This window comes from Danio rerio, chromosome 3 (genome assembly GCF_052040795.2).
Source record: "Danio rerio strain M-AB ecotype USA chromosome 3, GRCz13ab, whole genome shotgun sequence".
In the NCBI taxonomy this organism is placed as follows: domain Eukaryota; kingdom Metazoa; phylum Chordata; class Actinopteri; order Cypriniformes; family Danionidae; genus Danio; species Danio rerio.
The window spans coordinates 9,248,910-9,269,828 of record NC_141023.1 but is presented as its reverse complement, the minus strand read 5'-3'; the positions used below and the strand labels follow the sequence as shown (position 1 = coordinate 9,269,828).

General features: G+C 34.4%; 1 protein-coding gene and 1 long non-coding RNA gene across 7 annotated transcripts in view; one reads left to right on the top strand and one right to left on the bottom strand.

Annotated features, from left to right (window-relative positions):
* shisa6a (shisa family member 6a) overlaps nt 1-20,919 on the top strand; it is a 214,865-nt gene that overhangs the window by 89,102 nt on the left and 104,844 nt on the right. The gene's annotated exons all lie outside the window — the stretch shown is intronic.
* LOC147845510 (uncharacterized) lies at nt 816-3,480 on the bottom strand. The gene is made up of 3 exons (XR_015480456.1): nt 3,330-3,480; nt 1,916-2,999; nt 816-1,603 (listed from the first exon to the last, which is right to left on the bottom strand). It is a non-coding gene; the product is annotated as an uncharacterized LOC147845510 (long non-coding RNA).

Here is a 20,919-nt window from a genome sequence, read left to right as displayed (position 1 = left end):
AATGATTGTCCTTGAAAAGAAAGAGAGGCCAAAAACTTAAGCAGACTGTGAGCTTTGTGTTGACATTCATGCAAGAGAGGTTTCTAATACCCAGCTCATTTGCGAAACAGTTACAGGCTGAATAATAAACATCAGAATCGTTCCCAGTGAATGCATGTTCAAATTTGTCTTCAAAATCAAAAATGACTTTTTCGCCCTTTTGCCAAACTGCAGCTCTTAAAGGGACAGTTCACCCAAAAATGAACATTCGGTCATAATATATTCAACACCAGAGCTGTGCAAGTGACTTCAAACAATATTTAATTACTTATTATGTCATTAAAATTGTATTTGAATTATTATAATAACATAATTTTAAATATAAAACTACACTACACTACTATATTTATAGTTTTAAATGACTATGTCTGAACTTAATTACTCAATAAGTAATTTGATTATTAGACTTAACACTTAAAATCCTCATGAATCTCAATGCATTTATATAAATTAAACTTATTTCTTTAAAATTGAGCCAAACATTAGCTTTGTTAAAAATGGTTAAAATAGTAACGGTTAAAGAATTATACACTATATATGTATGGAAATACAAAATATTTCAAAGGAATGATACAATATTTCATAAATACCACATATTGACAAAGTTTTGACTCAGATCTTTGTCTTTTCAGCATTTTTAATTGTCTTGATAAATGTAAACTTCTATATTGGAAAAATAGAATTATTCTGCAAAATGTGTTTAATAGTGTGATAATGATTAAACAGAGGTAAACCATGGTAAATTGTTTTACAGCTAGTATTGCTCCAACCAAATCGTGATAGATTAGCGTGATTTTTACATTATTATTGCAATATCAATAAAAAAAAAATGCAATGAAATATTTTCAGCAACTCTTACAGCCCGTTTCGGCTTTTTTGAAGCAGCTTTATACACTTTTCTCAAAAACAAGGTAAACATGGATGTGATGTACGTTTTTCAAGTGCAGGTAAAGCAAACAATACCTTGAGTGAGAAAATCAAATGTAGCTATAAAAGCCCCCCAAAAATGAACGTACATGTACACAAAATAATACTAACAGAAGTTAACAAAACCAAAATGCAGGGATCCATGTTTTTGTTGATTATTGCAAAATTGTGTAAAACTTTGGAAATCGTATTTGTTCGTTTGAAGTGTTTAAGTGTTTATGATGTTTATTTTTTACATTTTAACAAAACCTTGATGATATTGATGACTGTGATACGATTGGTCACTATAATCACAATACGAAAATGTTCATACTGTTTCATCTCTAATATTTATATAACAAAAACAAACAAAGTAATCTCTAACTTTACCTTTTCAGCAAAAAAGTAAACTAATTACAGTAACTATATACTTTGTGACTAATTTCACTATCGTGTTGTTACAAAACTAAAACTTCCATTCTGTTCTTGTGAAATAAAAGGAAATAAAATTTGATGATATTAATAACCGTGATAAATTTGGTCACTATAACTTTCAAGTTTGATATTATATAACAAAAAGCAAAAATAAAAATACTCTGCTTCTCTGAACTGATTTACACAGAATGGTCAAATTTATGTACAGTATATAAGACAAGTACTAATAAGCAGGGCCAGACGGAATCTGCGGACATTTTTTGCTATTTCTGCGGAGAATTTTGGTAAAAATCTGCGGATTTCTGCGGAATTATTTTGGGAGTATCCAGCGGAGTATCATAACTAAAATCTTAATATATTAAATAAAAAGTAATAAATTACTGAATAAAAACTGAATAAATTCAGATTTACACATTTACTTAAGTAAATAAACAGAATTAATAATGGGCTAAAAATCTGCAGAAATCTGCGGAATTCTGCGGAAAATCTGTGGAAAATCTGCGGAATTCTGCGCGCAGATTCCGTGTGGGCCTACTAATAAGTAACTGTAATTAAATTACCCTAAGTAATCCCTTACTTTACCTTTTCAGCGAAAAAGTAATGTAATTAAAGTAACTGAAATAAAATTTGGAGATATTGATAACTGTGACACATTTGGTTACTATTATCGCGATACGAAAATTTTCAAACCGTTTCACCTCTAAAATTTACATAACAAAAACAAACAAAGTTACTCTGCTTCTCTGAACTGATTTACACAGAATGGTAAAATGTGTGTACCGTTTTTAAGGCAAGTACATTATAAATAACTGTTATTAAATTACAACTAAAGTAATCTCTTTAACTTTTCAGCAAAAAAATAAAAAATAAAAATCTAATTACAGCAACTGGTTGCTTTGTAACTAATTACACCTGAAATTTTTATCTCTAAAATTTACATATCAAAACTACTAATTTGATTTTCTGCTTCTCTAATTTACACAGAACTGTTGTATTTATGTACAATATTTAGAGCTAGTACATTATATGTAACTGTAGTTAATTTGCCCTATTTTAACTGTGTGCAGTTACAAAATCTGCGCAATTAAGGTCTGTTTTCTTTCAAAATCAGCAATCTCCACTGGCTGAGTGATTTCCGATATAAAGTTGGTCTCAGCTTGTACAAAAAGCACTACATTAAATTACTTTTTTTCACACCATGTCTTTATAATATGAACATTTATTTTACCCCAGTATATTCAAGGGAGCTTCTGCGCTAGACTGCTAATCCTGACAGGCGGGTGCATGTGAACGGCTTTTTATCACGTTTTATGCTTGAGCAACTAAATAAACGCTGAAGTCTATTTAACTAATTAAATATTAATTACATTACGACATTGGTGCTGTAAAAGGAACCGTATAAAATGTCAAAAAGTCACAATAACTGTTCACCGGAAGTTCCTCAGTATGGGAAGAAACACTAACTCTGCATATACCCTATTGATTTACACAGAACTGTTAAATTTATGTAAAGTATTTAAGGAAATTACATTAAAAGTAACATTAATTTAAAAATAATCTAATTACAGTAACTAGTTACTAACTTACTAAATTACTCTGCTGCTCTGATTTAAACATAACTGTTGAATTTAATTTAAGTAATCTCTTACTTTACCTTTTCAGCGAAAAAAAAGATTTAATTTTAGTAGTTACATTGTAACTAATTACACCATGTTCTCTGGTTCTCTGAAAATATGCAAAAGCGTGCTAAAGAACTATTAATTTGTCAGTAACCTGGGTCAAGCACTTCCGGTGAACTGTATGCAGTTACAAAATCTGCGCAATTAAGGTCTGTTTTCTTTCAAAATCAGCAATCTTCACTGGCAGGTACATTAAACGTAACTTTAATTTAAAATGTAATCAAATTACAGTAACTAGTTACTATATTACTCTGCTTCTCTGATTTACACAGAACTGTTGAATTTATGCACAGTATTTAAGGCAAGTACATTATAAGTACCTGTAAGTAAATTGCCCTAAAGTAATCTGAAAAAGTAATCTAATTACAGTTACTAGTTACTTTGTAACTAATTACGCCAGCATGTCGTTACAAAACTAAAAACGTAAAGCCCAATAAAAGCTAGGTTTATTTTTCATACTTAAAAACGTTTTTTCACCTTTTACCCATAATGCAAATGGAAGGAAATCTTCATATAAATAAAATCAAGATTTAAATAAAATGCCGATTTGTGCAGTCCAGTGTTGTAGTTTCCCTTTTTTTTTTGGTTGGTATCACAAAAAGACATGTCAAGGAATCTCAGCTGACTAGAAAACCATCAAGAATTGGCACACACTGGTAAGAAAGCCGACTGTGTTATTCCCTGTCGTCTGTTTTAAGGCTTTGCTTTGTTAGCATCAGGTCAGAAGGCCGTGAGTGAAGCGGTCAGATTGGAAAATGAGCGGTGGACACTTGAGAAAGCTCCCCGCAGAAGATGACCTGTTTAATGACCGCAGAGGGACTATGGTCTGAAATGACGTCCAGAGGACAGCAGGTTTCTGTGGCCTGTGTCCTCATTACTGCACCAGGGCCGCTGGGACGTGCAGGATGCAGATAAAGCGCCCCCTGCTGGACTCGCTCAGATGCGCAGGGGGTTTATATGCGGGGTGCAAATTGCTTTAACAGTATGTGTCTTTACCAACATACTTTTCTTATCTCCTTTTAGTACTTTTGCTCTTTCCTTCCCTGCATGTGCTCAGGTTTATGTATTTTGATTGAATATGAAGATTTCCTTCCATTTGGATTATGGGTCAAAGGGGTTTTCAAGTATCAAAAATAAACATAACTTTTGTTGGATTTTATTTTTCACTCTAATTCACTCTATTAACCAAGCATTAACTAAGATTATAATAATATGAAGATTTCTTTTCATTTAGATTATGGGTCAAACACAAAAAGGGGTTTTCAGATATCAGAAATAAATCTAACTGTTTTGTGGGTTTCATTTTCTATATGTTAAAATTTCATGTTGATCTGTTTGCTAAATGTTTTTGGCATCACACTTCATTTTAATGTACAGTTCATGCTATTAAATAAACATTAACTAATATTTTAGCTCAATAAACTACTAATTAGCTGCTTATTATTATAAACAGTATGTGAATATTATAATTAATAAAGAATTAGTGTAAACAGTATTAATATCAGCAGTATGTGTCTTGACTGACTTACTTTACTTATCACTCGTTAGTACTTTTGTTCTTTCCTTCCCATCATGCACTCAAATCTATGTATTTGTATTTAATTTGTACATATATTTTTATATGTTAGAATGTTATGTTGATTTGTTTATATAATTTTTTGTTCATACTTTATTTCAATGTACAATTCATGCTATAACCAAGCATAAACTAAGCTTTTAGCTCATTAAACTATTAATTAGCTGCTTATTAATCATTAGTAAGGTAGTAGTTTTTGGTTTTGGACCAGGGATGTAAAATAAGATTATACTTTATGAGTCCTTACAAACTCAATAATAGGCAGGTAATAAGCCAGTGGTAAACAGTGTGAATTGTCACTTAAACTAAAGTGTTAACTTTTTTATTTACTGAGAATAATAATTAGACATTTTGATTGTTGGACATGCCAGGTGAAACGTAATTTAGTGTAATGATACTCTTTATAGTAAAATGTTTGATTATTATTGCATGAAAAATTCAAGATTCATCCGTTTCTTAATGTATCTTCGATAGTTTGTGGTTAATATTGTGCATTTATATTATATATCTGCTACTTTCCTTGGGCCATCTACCTCATGAACAGTAAATTATTCCCCTACTGTGCAATAAACATGTGCAATGCTTTCTCAAACACACTTGTACATAGCACCTTATAACTTGTAAATGTAAAACAAAACTGTATATACAATTCAACATCCAGGTTTTATTTGTGTATCTGCATCTTAATGTTTATCGTCTTTTTTTCATATTTATTTTCATGTTGTCACTTGTCACTTTATGTACACTGGAAGCTTTTGTAGCCAAAACAGATTCCTTGTGTGTGTGAGCACACTTGGCCTAGAAACCGATTCTGATACTGATTCTGAATTGTTGGGTCTATTGATGGTTTTTTTTCCCTTAATAATAGTTTTTTTTATTTAAATAAAATTATTTTGTAATGTTAAATGAGCCAATTTTTGTGCAATTAAATTGTGATTATTTTGATTAATTAATTAATTAATTAATCATTTAATTAATTAAATTAAAATTTGTAACATAGTTGAAGACTTTTACAAAAAAAAGGCCAATATTTCCAGAGTGCTGTTTTACAGAGATGATTTTTTCAGCACATTTATATACACATATATATATAAGGTTTCATTTCATATTTATTTTATTTTATTTTATTTTATTTTATTTTATTTTATTATTTTATTTTATTTTATTTTGTTTTATTTTATTTTATTTTATAACTGATTTATAGTAACTGATTTATATGTATGTTTATATATTCTCGTAGCAGTGCAATGTGTCTGTATATCAGCACTGGGAGGTATGCTTTGGCTTGAGATTGCAGGCTACTCGTGTGATATTGTGATTATACAACAGTTTGACATCATAATTGTGTGTATAAAAAGAAAATCAAACACAGAGAGTCTCAAAACCCTTTTGCACGAGGAACTACTTTCTTCAAAGGTTCATTCACATCTGCACATCTGCAGCTGATGGTCAGAGCAGCAGAGATTGTTGCTACTTCACAAACGTCACTTTAGAGCTAGTGTTTGAATGATTCTCTAGCGTATTGTCGTAAAGTGATGATAAAACAGGTGATTTTGCTCATATTCTAAGATTATAAAGCTGAACGGCATGAAATGCCATCAGTCTACAGAGTTTTCCCAGTATTTCTCTGTTGCAATTGGGAGATCAAAATAATTGAACCCGAAAAAGCCAAAGCAAAGCAAACACTAGCAGATTACTATGGTATATATACAGCACTACAACATACAAAAGAGAGAGATCAACTCATAATGTCACTTACCTGTTTTATAATGATTTGTTCAGCTGTAGTTTGAAACTTACACTTACACTGAGTTTTTCTCCCTAAGGACTTATGTCGTCTCTGTCACCATTTAGTATCTTTGTATTGACTACATTATTTTCAATATAAGCTCAGTAAAATAACTGATGTTCAATCTGTGCCTTTTGTGTGTGTATTAAAGATTGTGTTAGTTTGTGTGTGTGTCTGTCCTCCTCTTGAATGCATTATTCAGCAGTGAGCCGCTGTTTACTCAGTGAAAGGGCTCTGTTATATCAGACGCCAGATCACTCTTTCGTTTGTATGCATGCATGTGTGTGTGCGGATCAGTGCATGCTCGGCCACTGCTGGCAGATTTCTGATCACATGTTGCATTATGGGCCGCAAGGATGAGCAGAAACTAATGCAGCCTGCCATCAAAATTCACCGATGTCATCTGGCATACAGAAGCTTTATCTAGAGAGAGATCAATGCAGATGCTGCTCACTAGCACTGAACAAATGAGCTGCAGGGTTTACTTTAAAGGGGACCTATAATGCTCCTTTTTACAAGATTTAAAATAAGTCTCTGATGTCCCTAGAGTGTGTATGTGAAGTTTCAGCTGAAAATACCACACAAGGAATGTTTTATAAATCTTTGTAATTGACCCTTTTAGGCTTTAGTACTAATTGTACTGTTTTGGTGACTGTCACTTTAATTTCAAATGAGATGTGCACTTTTAAATAGAGGAAGCTACAAATTCCAGTGTCTCGGCATAGTGGCAGATTCAAAACGAGACTAATGTTATCTCTGTGAAAAACTGAAAACGTGAAAATCTCAAAATGCGTCAGTCTATGGAGACTCCAGTGTTCGTTTGTAAATCCTAAAACTCCACATTTATAATCCTCTTAGTCGCTGACATTATCTTCAGCAGGTGAACACTCAAATGGCAGACGGCTGCTTCTCACTCAGGGCTGTTTATGCTAATGAGGGAGAGATGGTCACTAATGGGCGGAGCTTTCCCTCTCTGATGACACGTACAAAGGGAGAACACCAATCAAAGTGTTTCAGCAGACTGTTTTAATCAAGTGCGATTATAAAAAGTTATTAATTTTAAAAAATAATAATTAATTTTACCCACTGGAAGCTGGTTATATTCACACTCTGTTGCCACAAAACTCTTTTTAAACCCTTTATTTAAGGGATTTTGCTTAAGAGGGCCTTTTATCCTTTAAAACTGATTTTTTAAAAATATATATATATTTAAGAATGGCAATTAAAACCTTGAATTAAACATGAAATTTAGATTTAACAAAATATTCAGATATAACTCCAGGTAGTAAAACTGAAATGGACAAAAAATCTGTTTATAAGTTGATTGAAATGTAAATGTTAATGCAGAGGGTGACACAATGTCTTAGTGGTTAGCACTGTCGCCTCACAGCAGGAAAGTTGCTGATTTGAGTTACGGCTGGGCCAGTTGGTGTTTCTGTGTGGAGTTTGGATGTTCTCTCCCTGTTGGCGTGGGTTTCCTCCAGGTGCTCCGGTTTCCCCTACCTGTAATCCCCTACCGCCAAAGACATGCGCTATAGGTGAATTCAATTGGATGAACTAAACTAGCCATAGTGTATGAGTGTGTGCGTGTGTGAATGAGTATGTATGGATGTTTCCCAGTACTGGGCATCCGCTGTGTAAAACATATGCTGGATAAGTTGACGGTTCATTCGCTGTGGCCATCCATGATGAATAAAGGCACTAGGCTAAAGGATAATTAATTAATTCAAATACAGATCTGTAACATATAGTTTAAGACTTTATAAACACCACATGAAATGTACATTTGGTATGATAATGTTTTTAATATGACTTATATTAAATTATATTTACATTTACATTTAGTTATTTAGCAGACGCTTTTATCCAAAGCGACTTACAAATGAGCACAAGGAAGCAACTTACACAACTATAAGAGCAACAATAAATAAGTGCTTTAGGCAAGTTTCAGGTCTGTAAAGTCTAAAAAGGAAAGCATTTGTAATTTTTTATTTTTTTTGAGTACAGTTAGTGGTATATCCAGAGAGGCAATTGCAGATTAGGAAGTGAAGTGGAGACTAAATAGTTGAGTTTTTAGTCAATTCTTGAAAACAGCGAGTGACTCTGCCGTTCTGATGCAGTTAGGGAGTTCATCCCACCAACTGGGCAGATTGAACGTGAGAGTTCGGGAAAGTGATTTCTTCCCTCTTTGGGATGAACCACGAGGCGACGTTCATTCACAGAACGCAAGTTTCTGGAGGGCACATAGATCTGCAAAAGTGAGAGCAGATAAGAAGGAGCAAAGCCAGAAGTTAATTTGTAAGCAAACATCAGAGCTTTGAATTTGAGCAGCAACTGGCAGCCAGTGCAAACAGATGAGCAGCAGAGTGACATGTGCTCTTTTAGGTTCATTAAAGACCACTCATGCTGCTGCGTTCTGGAGCAGTTGAAGAGGCTTGATAGAGTTAGCCTGAAGCCCCGCTAGTAGAGAGTTGCAGTAAATATATAGTAAAACATATTAGAAATAATAACTCAAAATTAGTTTTTTTTAAACAAGCTAAAAATCTTAAAACCTTAATCAAGTGTAGTAGTGCAACAGGATTATGTTTTATTTTATTTTATTTATTTTATTATTTATTTTTTATTTTTTTGTAAACCATCAATGCTGTGTGTGTAAGCCATTATTTAAAAACAGTAAAAACATGGTCAACCGTTTGGTTGAGGGGCAGTCAAAAGGATAAAGATTACCAAAACAAACTATTTGTTTTCAGTGAATAAACTTACACAAATTAATTTTTCACCAAAAGACTTTCAATGTTTACTAGCTAAATAAACATAGTCAAAGTTGATGTCAAGCGCACTTTAAAGTCAACTTATTCTTTCTTTTTTGTGTGCGATTTCACAAAACCTGTCGTCAAGTTAAAACTAAAGGTTAATATCATGCAGGGAACTCTTCATTTATTTTGTATTTTTTCTGAAAGTTTTGATAAATAAGCTGGTATTTGTATATAGAGGATGTTTAGTTTGAAAGTCACTCAGGTCATTGGGTTGATGATGAATTCGGAGCGCTGGCAAACACACACACACACATTTATATAGAAGAGCAGCGCATCATTCAAGAGCTGCATTACTTTACTATGCTCCATAAGCTCATTAATAAAGGCCTGAATTATTCATGAAGCCAGCTTTTCTGATGAAGAGCACTAAAGTGAACTTTTAAAAGAGAAAGTTGGCTGAGCGAAAGCATTTCGAGAGTCTCGCTCATCAGAACACTTTCAGAAATCTGATCAGATCAGTAGAGTTCATTTGAAAACCGCAACCAACGCTTAATATCAAACATTTCAGCGTGTAAATGAGAAGCTTGCGCAATTATTAGTATTTGTTAAGGAAAGAATCCTCATTAGTGTTGCTCATGTTAGTCTTAGTAAACTGAACTATTATATTATATCTATTTCAACTGTTCATCAGCTTTTTTATCGCTTTATGTCTTGAAAATAAATAATCATACAGGTTATGATGAAGTGATATTGGATGATCTGCAGAAAACCTATTAATTCAATACCAAAAAGATCAATTAATAATTTAAAATGCCTTGACTTTTGTCACTATATTCTAAGGTAAAACTGAGACTTTTAGCTCAATAAACTACTAATTTGCTGCTTATTAATAGTTATTAGTTTTAGGTATTGGGTAGGTTTAGGTCTAGTGATGTAGAATAAGAACTTACAGAATATGTGTTTTATAAGTACTAATAGGTTTCCATTATCTTAATAATAGGCAGGTAAAAAGCAAGTTATTAGTGAGACTTGTAACTTACTATAACGTGTTACGCATTTATTTAATTTATTAATAAATATAGATTTTATTTCATTTCATTTAATTATTTTGTTGTTAAAAACTGCAAAGATTTGAGAAAAAAACATAATCCAAAAATTAGTTACCCAAATTAATGTTAAGGAAAAATATTTAATTATTTTAAAAAAATAATAATAACTACAAATGAAGACAAACAAACTTTTTTTTTTTTTTTTTTTGTAGGTAGAATTTTCTCCCCATCATTTTGCATGAGTTTAAATGTATTATCTTATAAATCTATTATATTATGATGTTCGGTGACTAAAATATTAGTTTATAAAGCTTCTAGTTTACCCCTTTTTTAAGATTTAATGTTAATGGTATGGTTCTTCTGAGTGTGCCAGTTTAGGTTCAGTTCAACACACAGTTCAGATTTCTTTATTATAATGCATTTAAAAGTGTGATTTTGGGGGCTTGTACAAAGGTGGTTGTTTTATGGGTGTGTTGCTTCACATGACAATTTGTTTCGACTTCCTGCTCGACTTAACAAGGGGCCAGGGCCAAGAGCTTCCCTACTTTATGTGTGGCAACAGACAAGAAGACAGAGAGAAGCAACATGAGTGAGAGGACCAGCATTCAGCCGTACATGTACGACTCGGACACAGACCAAGCAGAGAGTACAAAATCATTCGTGTCTTTGTATAGTTTTACATCCAACTGTATGCTAGTTTAAAGTTCAAAGCTTGTACACTGAGACTAATAACCATACACACTGGATTCATTTTGACTGAGGCTATAACTAAAGGGCGTCACACAACGAATGCGCCGCTCAGAGGCCTGACATGTCACACCAGACGCACACATTCGCATGTTATTTAAAATTAAACTTTTCAGATGGCACTCTATGGCAGATTAGTAGTATGAACAGTGTCCTGAGTCTTGGCTGGGCACTGCTGACAGCCGCTGACTTGCGGCGCCGTTGTGTGTATCCTGATAGAAACCTATGTTTAGAATTTTAAAATGCACTGCACTGCGCGTCGCCGAGTGGCGGTTCTGGTGTGTAACCTGCTTAAGGCAAGTTCGTTATTTCCAATAGAGGGACCTGCACATGAGGCAACGCTCTCGCACTTTACAGCTGCACCTAGTTAAGTTCACAGGGAGCTTCTGTGACTGTGAGAAATGCAAACGGCTGAAGTTTATGGAAGATATGCCATAATGGACATAATAAGCCCTTACAGGAGGAAAAACAGCTAAATTTCTAACTACGCTGATAAAATTGTATGTTCAATTATATAATAATATAATATAATCACAATATAATTATTGTGATTTCGCGATTGCAATAGAGAAATACTGGGAAAACTCTGTAGACTGATGGCATTTCATGCTGTTCAGCCTTATAATCTTAAAATGGTATTTGTGGCAAACCACTTTTTGTCATCACTTTTAGACATTACATTATCATTCAAATACTAGCTCTAAAGTGACGTTTGTGAAGTAGCAATGGTTTTTTGCTGTTCTGAACGTCAGCTGCAGATGCGAATGAATGGCGGAAGAAAGTAGTTCCTCATACAAAAGGATTTTTGAGACTCTCTGTGTGGGATTTTCTTTTCTTATACACATGATTATGACGTCAAACTGTTGTATAAACACAATATCACACTTGCAACAGTGCGATATGGCTGTATATTTGCACACTAAGGCACTCGGCCTGCAGCCTCGAGTCAACTCACGCCTCCCACCAGTGCCAATATACAGCCACACTGCACTGCTACGAGTGCGAGTTGTTTTCGAGTTTGATCAAAGGTTTACGAAAACTGAAAGTCTACAGTGCTTCATGTGTTCTTTGTGAATTTCTGACTAAAATTGTACAAAAGGTGGATTGAATTACTTGTTGGGGAAAATTGATTGCACTAGATCAGTATGTCATGTGACAGGGAGTGGTCGTCCACACACTGCCTATATAGATGAAAATATGACCACTGTTTAAGACATGGTACTGAGCCCGGAATGCACTACGCTGCACTGTCCGACAGATTGCATAGGAGTCTTGCTATTAATGACTCTGATATGTAATCTTTGCTTTATTTCTGTGTTTGCTCATGTAGTTTGCAGGTAATAAAACTGAAGCATTCTGTCAATATTTTGGTTACCAATGTTTAACAAGGAAATGCAGTGATATAAATCAGGTGAGGTGGAAAGCATATACATATCATATAATCTATTTGCCATCTAATTAAGAAATATAATTACAGTTGGATGTATTTTGACAAAATTCCCACAGAATTAATTTCCTTGGATTTTTTGAGACACAATATATATATATATATATATATATATATATATATATATATATATATATATATATATATATATATATATATATATACATATATATATATATATATATATATATATATATATATATATATATATATATATATATATATATAAATTTTTATATCTATTTGTACTTGTTAGATGTAGTTTTATTTTCTTTTGATTTATTTTATTGTACTTTCAGTTTATCTCCAAAAGGCAGCAACCTGAAAGGTATTAGGTTGCTCACAAACCCACAGTCTGACAGTAACAAATGTGCCTCCACACAACCTGAATGGTCACGAATAACAATAGGTTTTAGCTCTGCTCACTTCTGCTCCTCAAACTGGGAAAACAGACCCCGAATGAACTGAGGAAGGAAGCTCGGAGGATTTCAATGGATTGAGAGTAATGTTGTGATTGAAATCTCCTCCGCTTTAGTGATTGTGTGTGTGGAATCAGAAAAGGAAAGTTAAAAAAAAAAGGAAAGTTTTTCAAAGGCATTGCAGACCTCGGTGCTTGACAGAATTAATAGTCAACAGAATAAAAAAAATAAACCATTAAATGAAATACCCTACTATACAGAAATGCAAGTAAATAAATCTCCTCACACAATTGTATTCACAGTATGAAGTAAAATTGCAATATTTCTAAATATACTGTGGGGATGTTTAATGCTAGATTTTGATTGGCTAATGAGCATTCTAAAGGTGCATTCACACCAGACGTGGAGGAAGAATTAAGTGTGAATGATTTACATGTTAAGTCAATGTAAAGATGTAAATATAGACATCCTGCGGTGCCATTTGTACGAATGAGGCAGCGCGAATGACATGATTCGTGTGAATGAAGCAGCACGAATTTAGCTTTTCGCATGATTCGCTGGAATTGGAAAATCTGAACTTGAAATCTGAACCAATCAGGAGCTTGCTCTAGTATGGGCAAAATTAGAACGTAGCACCTACGTTGGTAGGTGTTGGTGGTGTCGGGTGGAGAAATCCTGTCTCTGACACCAGAAAACAGTTCATCAAACTGGGCTCGGTTCAGTCTGAAGCACCACTGAAAGCTTTCATCATCCAGGTATAGTTTCTGGAGGAGTTGATGAAGTCACAGAGCTGGGTGCACCTCTGAAACGATCTAGTGCGTTCAGACATGACGCTGAATGAATCTACGCTGTTTTTCAGCCTTCCGAAAGCACATAAAGCACAGCTATTCTGTCAATAAAATCCATGTTAGCCATTTAGAAATGAATCTAGGGTCAACGGGTAAGCCCCGGCCATAATGCTCAAACTGTTCATGATTCTATTTACGTGGGAATAGCACAATTTATTGGTGCATCTCGCGTCTATTGTGTGCACAGTATAAGGTGCACGGCTGTTTTTATATAAACGTAAGTAGAAGTAGTTCCGGCAGGTTTTGGGTAAATTACAGCTCCATATCACTACACCGAATGATTTGAGTTATTTCATAGCTATAACAGTCAGAAATTACATCAAAACACAACAGAAGGCTTTGAATGAGATGGGTGAGAAACTAGTAATACAAACTGGAGCAGTTTGAGGACAAAAACCTGACAAATGTCTAAAATACCCTGTCTGAACAGCTTTGGAAACCAGAGTATAAGTGGAATAATTGACTCCAGTGCATTGAATTGTTAGAAAATCATAATCTGTGTGCCTCAGGTGTTCATTGTTTTCTGATAATTCAAGGACCCATTGTCACTTATCACTTATTTAAAGTTACTGGTGATGTTCAGTGAAGAGTGAGTGATTATTTCATTTTCTTGTGCTTTTGATGTTTGACTAACAATAAATGATATCACTGCAAAGCACAGATCAAAAACGACGAACTGTGTTTCTTTAAGATATCTTGTTTTGTGTTCAACAGAAGAAAAAAAACGTACATAGGTTTTGAACAAGGAAAGGGTGAGTTAATAATGACAAATTTTTTTAACTGCCTCTATAATGACAGGAACAGAAACTGGCATAGTGTTTTCAGAAGAAAAGAAAAGAAAAGAAAAAAGGAAAGAAAAAAGGAAAGAAAAAAGAAAAAAAGAAAAGAAAAGAAAAGAAAAGAAAAGAAAAGAAAAGAAAAGAAAAGAAAAGAAAAGAAAAGAAAAGAAAAAAATATCAAATTAAATTTCAAATACAATAAAAATACAAAAAATATAAAATAAAATATCAAATAAATAAATTAAATAAAATTTTAAAATATCAAATAAAATGAAATAAATTAAATTACTAAAATTAAATATATCACATAAAATGTCAAATTAAATAAATAAATAAATAAATTTAAAAATATCAAATAAAATGTCAAATAAAATAAATAAATAAAGATAAAATATAAAATAAAATGTAAAATAAAATAAATTAGTAAAATTAAAGATAGAAAATAAGATGTCAAATAAAATAAAACTACATAAAATATAAAATAAAATAAAATAAAAATCTCTTGCACAGCCCTTGTGATTAAATTTGATCATCTTTGAGAGCACAACATAAAAGGAGAATTTGCTTTGCCTGTAGGTCAAAAACAAGTGTTGTTTCTTCTGTTGAGCATCAAAAAGCAGTGTGTTGGACAGTGAGAGTGTCCTCTTCCTCATGGTGGAGATCTCCAGTCCTCTTGTCCTGAACTCTACTGTATTTGAGCTGTGGTGAAGGTGACGTCAGTCTGAATGATTCTCAGCACGGTCTGTGGACACAGGAATCTTCTCCTGCTGCTCATATGTAGGGCTCAGCTGTTCATCTTCTTTCTTCTGTACGTTCTCGAAGGTCCCGTGAATTTAAAATCATGTTTTTAGATATTAATATCAGCTATTGCGCTACAAAACTTTGCTTTTCATTTAATGCGCTTTGGGTTCAACCGCTCTCACTGACAGAGCTGTGATAGCACAAAACACTATTGGCAGGTTTTTAAAAAGGGGAAGAGCTACTATTTGTCCCACCCTGTCTCAGTGTTTCAGTTGAAATTAAGTCAAACATCGAATAAAAAAATGCACATTATTCAAAGTACTTCATGGGACTTTAAGGAACTTTAAACATCAGTGGAACTTTTTTTATTCCATATTCCATAGAATGTTATTTTAAGTGTCGCCCTATTTGAACATAGTAAACAAGTAAAACTGACATGATTGCATCATCTCTTTAATGCATATATTTAAGCTTGGTCTCATTTTAAAGACAGCCAATGGTAAATTGTAGTTGAAGTGACAAAAAGATTTTTTAAAAGTTAAAGAAAAACAAATGTTACGTGCCTTTAGGTTTACAAAATAATAAAACAACTATATTTTAATATATTACATAGAATAGAATTCATTTTTGTATTTTTTATAAACCAGTGTTAGCCTAAAATTGAGAATAAAATTAAAGCAAGTATCTGAAAAAATTATATTCCAAATTTGAAGTTGATATCTCAAAACATTTGCTTATAGTAGATAGTTTACCAGTAGAAAAGCCAATGTTTTAGAGATATTAACTGCAAATTTGGAATATAATTTCAGCAGTACCAAGCATGACCCCCAGATGATATTCAAAGTCCATTGGTGACCTTATAAGGTGCCCCTATTCCTCCTTATGCCTTGATCAGTAGAAATAATATTTTTGTTATATACTTTTGGCAATATTTGTAAAGTTGGCATTCAATTTAAATTGAACCTGTGGATTGCTGTAGCAAAGTAATGCTTTTACGATGCGTTTCATTCATTTATTCATTCATTCATTATCTTTTTGGCTAAGTCCCTTTATTAATCTGGGGTTGCCACAGGGAAATGAACCGCCAACTTATCCAGCATATGTTTTGCAGAGCAGCGGATGCCCATTCCAGCTGCAACCCATCACTGGGAAACATCCATACAAACTCTATCACACACATACACTACAATTTCCATTCATTCATTTATTTTATTTTCGACTCAGTCCTTTTATTAATCTGGAGTCGCCACAGTGGTATGAACCGCCAAATTATCCTGCATATTTTTCATGCAGTGGATGCCCTTCCAGCTGCAACCCATCTCTGGGAAACACCCATACACTCATTCACACTCATACATTACGGACAATTTAGCTTACCCAATTCACCCGTACAGGATGTCTTTGGACTTTGGACTCCGGAGCACCTGAAGGAAACCCACTTAAACGCGGAGAGAACATGCAAACTTCACACAGAAATGCCAACAGACTCAGCCGAGGCTCGAACCAGCGACCTTCTTGCTGTGAGGCGATTGTGCTACCCACTGCGCATCCATGAGGCCCACAATGTGTATCCTTGTCACAAATTTATAAATAACCGTATCTCAGTAATCTATCTATCAGAAAATCTGGTGATGCAGTGGGTAGCACTGTCACCTGACAACTAGGCTGTCGCTGGTTTGAGTCCCGACAGGGTGAGTTGGCATTTCTGTGTGGAGTTTGCATGTTCTCCCGCATTGGTGTGGGCTACCTCCAGGTGCTCCGATTCCCCCCACAGTCCAAAGACATGCACTATAGGTGAATTTGATTAACTAAATTGTCTGTAGTGCATGTGTGAGAGGGTATGGGTGTTTTCCAGTGATGGGTTTCATTTTGCTGTGGCGACCCCTGATTAATAAAGGGACTAAGCTGAAAAGAAAATGAATGAGGGAATGATATATAGTTTGCTTCATGTTTAGACTACAGTATTATGATTAAAAATGTACCCATAAATCTGAAGGGTGACGAGGGGTTAATGGGTTAATTTTCTCTTTCTGCATAACAAAAACCAAAACAAAAGGTTAGATATGCATTCAGAAGTGTTAGACCTTTCCATTGATATATAGTTTGTCATGATTGGATTAGGAATTAAATGTAAACTTAAACGTTGTCTGTTAAGGGGATTAAAATATACTTCAGGTGGATTTGTGAGTGAGTGTGTGTGTGTGTGTGTATGTGGAAGTGAGTGTGTGTGGGTTTTTGATGTGTATAGTTCCGTCCTCAGGCAGACACAGAGGCGCTGTGAAACTGGTGTCCTGCTGTGAAATGAATTGAGCTCCTGCTCCACTCAAACTGTCCTGTGATGACCATCCAAAGCGGGTCATTGAAATCCTCCTGTCCTCAATGTGTGAAACTCCTCAAGACACACACAGCTTGACTGCAAACACACTGTTCCTCTGTTACGCTTCACTGGCATGTGAAAGCGATAGCCAGTGCTGCTGACTTTTGCTGTTGGTTAGGCCTATCTATTTATATTCATTCATTCATTTTCTTGTCTGCTTAGTCCCTTTATTAATCCGGGGTCGCCACAGCGGAATGAACCACTAACTTATCCAGCAAGGTTTTACACAGCGGATGCCCTTCCAGTCACATTATATCTTTCCATCACATCTCACATTCTATCCATCCATATGTATATTCATCTATCCACCATCCACTTCTCCATCCATCACTCCATGCATTCATTCACCCATCCATCCATCCATTCATCCATTTTTCCATCCATCCATCCATCCATCCATCCATTGCATATAACATTCTATCCATGATCTATATATCCATTAATCCATCCATATATTGTATTCCACCCATCCATCCATCCATCCATAAATTGCATTCCACCCATCCATTCATCTATCCATCTATTGCATTCTATCAATCCATTCATCCATCCACCCACTTACTCATCCATCCATCTGCCCACCCATCCATCCATCCCTCCGTCCATCCGTATATCTATCTATCCATCTATATATCACATTCCATCTATCCATCCTTCTATCACATTGCATCCATCCATCCATTCATCCATCTATATATCACATTTCACTCATCCATCCATCTATCGCATTCCATTTAGCCACCCACCCACCCACCCATCCATCCATCCATTTGTATATCTGTCTGTCCATCCATTCATCTGTTTATCCATCCATCTGTCTGTCTGCCTCTTTATTTATTTATTTATTTATTGACTTATTAACTTATTAACCTATTTACTTATTTATGATGTATTATTATTATTATTATCATCATTATTATTATTATTACAGTAAAACACGATTAAACAGTAACAGTGAGTTCTTGATTGGCGCTTGCCTTGGCTCATTAGGTTAATTTATTATTAGTTTATTATTATTCGTTTACTATTATTGCTAAGTGTCAGCTTTAAGGAATTTTTAAAGAGAGTAGCAAACACTTTTAGAACAGTATTGATTGATCCTCATATGAGGTCAAACACATTGTGAAACAGAAGCTTCTCTGAATGGGGTCACTGAAGGACGAAGAGCATCAGATTCATGCAGTACAGTTGGTTCAGAAATAGTTTCATCATTTCCTCTCGTCCATAACATCACTCAATCTTCAATCTCTGCCGGTTATGCTAAAGCTCGATCACAGAAACTCATCTTATTCCTCGGAAACTGAGAAAACGCTGTAAATAACCAAGCACAATTTCTGCTGACCTGAAAAAAATAAAGGGAGCATCACCAGGAAAATAATTAAAAAATCAGTGTATCAAACCCATATTTTAAATTAAAATCAACAGTGATTATTTTTAATGGAACTTTGCAGTGTTTAATATAAATGATTCATCAGTACATAGTCAAAGGTATACTCTCGTAGATACATTTGTGTTGCTCGTTCAAACTGCTCATTTAAAATGAGCTGAAACAACACAATTCTTGAAGGTTTTTAGGGGTAACTTAATTGTTTTATGTTCACTCTACTTAAATTAGTAAAAACAATGAAGTTACAAATAATCGATTTATGTTATGACAACATGAAGAATATATGTGGAACTCTAGTGCATCATAATATATTTTACATCATAATTTTGAATCAAAACAACTCCCTTTTCAAGAACATCTCTTCTCTGATGGGTGTTTAACCTTCCTGTCTTGTTCGGGTCAAATCTGACCAATTTACAACACTTATAAATATCGTGTTTTTATATCTGATTGCCTCAAGACCTTATTAAATCCTCCACATTATGCACTTAAACATAGAAGTGATGATCACCTCTGTTTTAATCAACTTTGTTACACTGTGGAGTTCCCGGTCAAAAGTGACCACCATAGGAAATGACTGGGTATCCAGACTATATTCCCTCATCAGACTGTACAAATTCATACTAATCTCTGGGTCTAGCAGGAGCACTTTTAGCTTAGCTTAACACCAATTATTTTATTGGTTTAGACCATTAGCATTTCGCTCAAAAATGGCCAGAGTATAACTAGTGCTAGTGCTGTGTCCTTAATCACCATCTATACCCTCATTTACTATTCCCTTCATTAGTACGCTAATATAGTGCAATTGAAGGACTAAATGAAAATTTGAACACTCAATACACAGGTGAGGATACAGTTTGTTTGTGCTTTGCTGGTTGATAAATCATTAAAATGGATGAAAATTCCACTTTCTTTGGTCAAACCCTGTGATAGTTAGCTAGTTAGATAAAAAAATAAAATAAATTGATTCTGTCATCTCTTGGTTATTTTGTAATACATTTTCTGTGCCTATTAGTATTTTCACTGCAGTTATTTCATGTCTAATTCTGCAAATTTATGTTAAACACTACTTTAAGACAATGTTCACAGTTAAAGAATGTTGATTAAAAATGTGTTTTTCGTGCTAATTTAAAAGCAGTTAAAACAGACCGGGACTAAAGTAAGGGGTGAGATGGGAACATGAAAGGAGGGTTAATAGAACCAATAGCCATCCAATCAGTTCACAATAGACTAAATCAAGCCATGTCGATCTTCAGAACTGCCTTTATCCTTCCTGGCGTAGATTCAACAAACTACTAGAAATATTCCTTAGAGATTTTGGTCCATATTGACATGATAGCATCATGCAGTGGCTGCAGATTTGCCAGCTGCACATCCATGATGCGAATCTCCTGTTCCACCACATTCCAAAGGTGCTCTATTGGATTGAGAACTGGTGACTGTGGGGGCCATTTGAGTACAGTGAACTCCAAGTAACTTTTTTCCAATCTTATATTGTCTAAGTTAAGTGAGCCTGTACAAATTAGTAGCCTCAGTTTCCTGTTCTTAGCTGACAGGAGTGACACCAGGTGTGGTGTTCTGCTGCTGTAGCCCATCTGCCTCAAGGTTGGACGTGTTGTGAATTCAGAGATGCTCTTCTGCACACCTTGGTTGTAACGAGTAGTTATTTGAGTTACTGTTGCATTTCTATCAGCTGGAATCAGTCTGGCCATTCTCCTCTGGCATCATCAAGGCATTTGCACCCACAGAACTGCGCTAACTGGATATTTTCTCTTTTTTAAACCATTCTCTGTAAACCCTAGAGATGGTCGTGCGTGAAAATGCCAGTAGATCAGCAGTTTCTGACATACTCAGACCAGCTTGTATGGCTCCAACAACCACGCCACGTTCAAAGTCACTTAAATCACCTTTCTTCCCCATTCTGATGCTCGGTTTGAAATGCAGC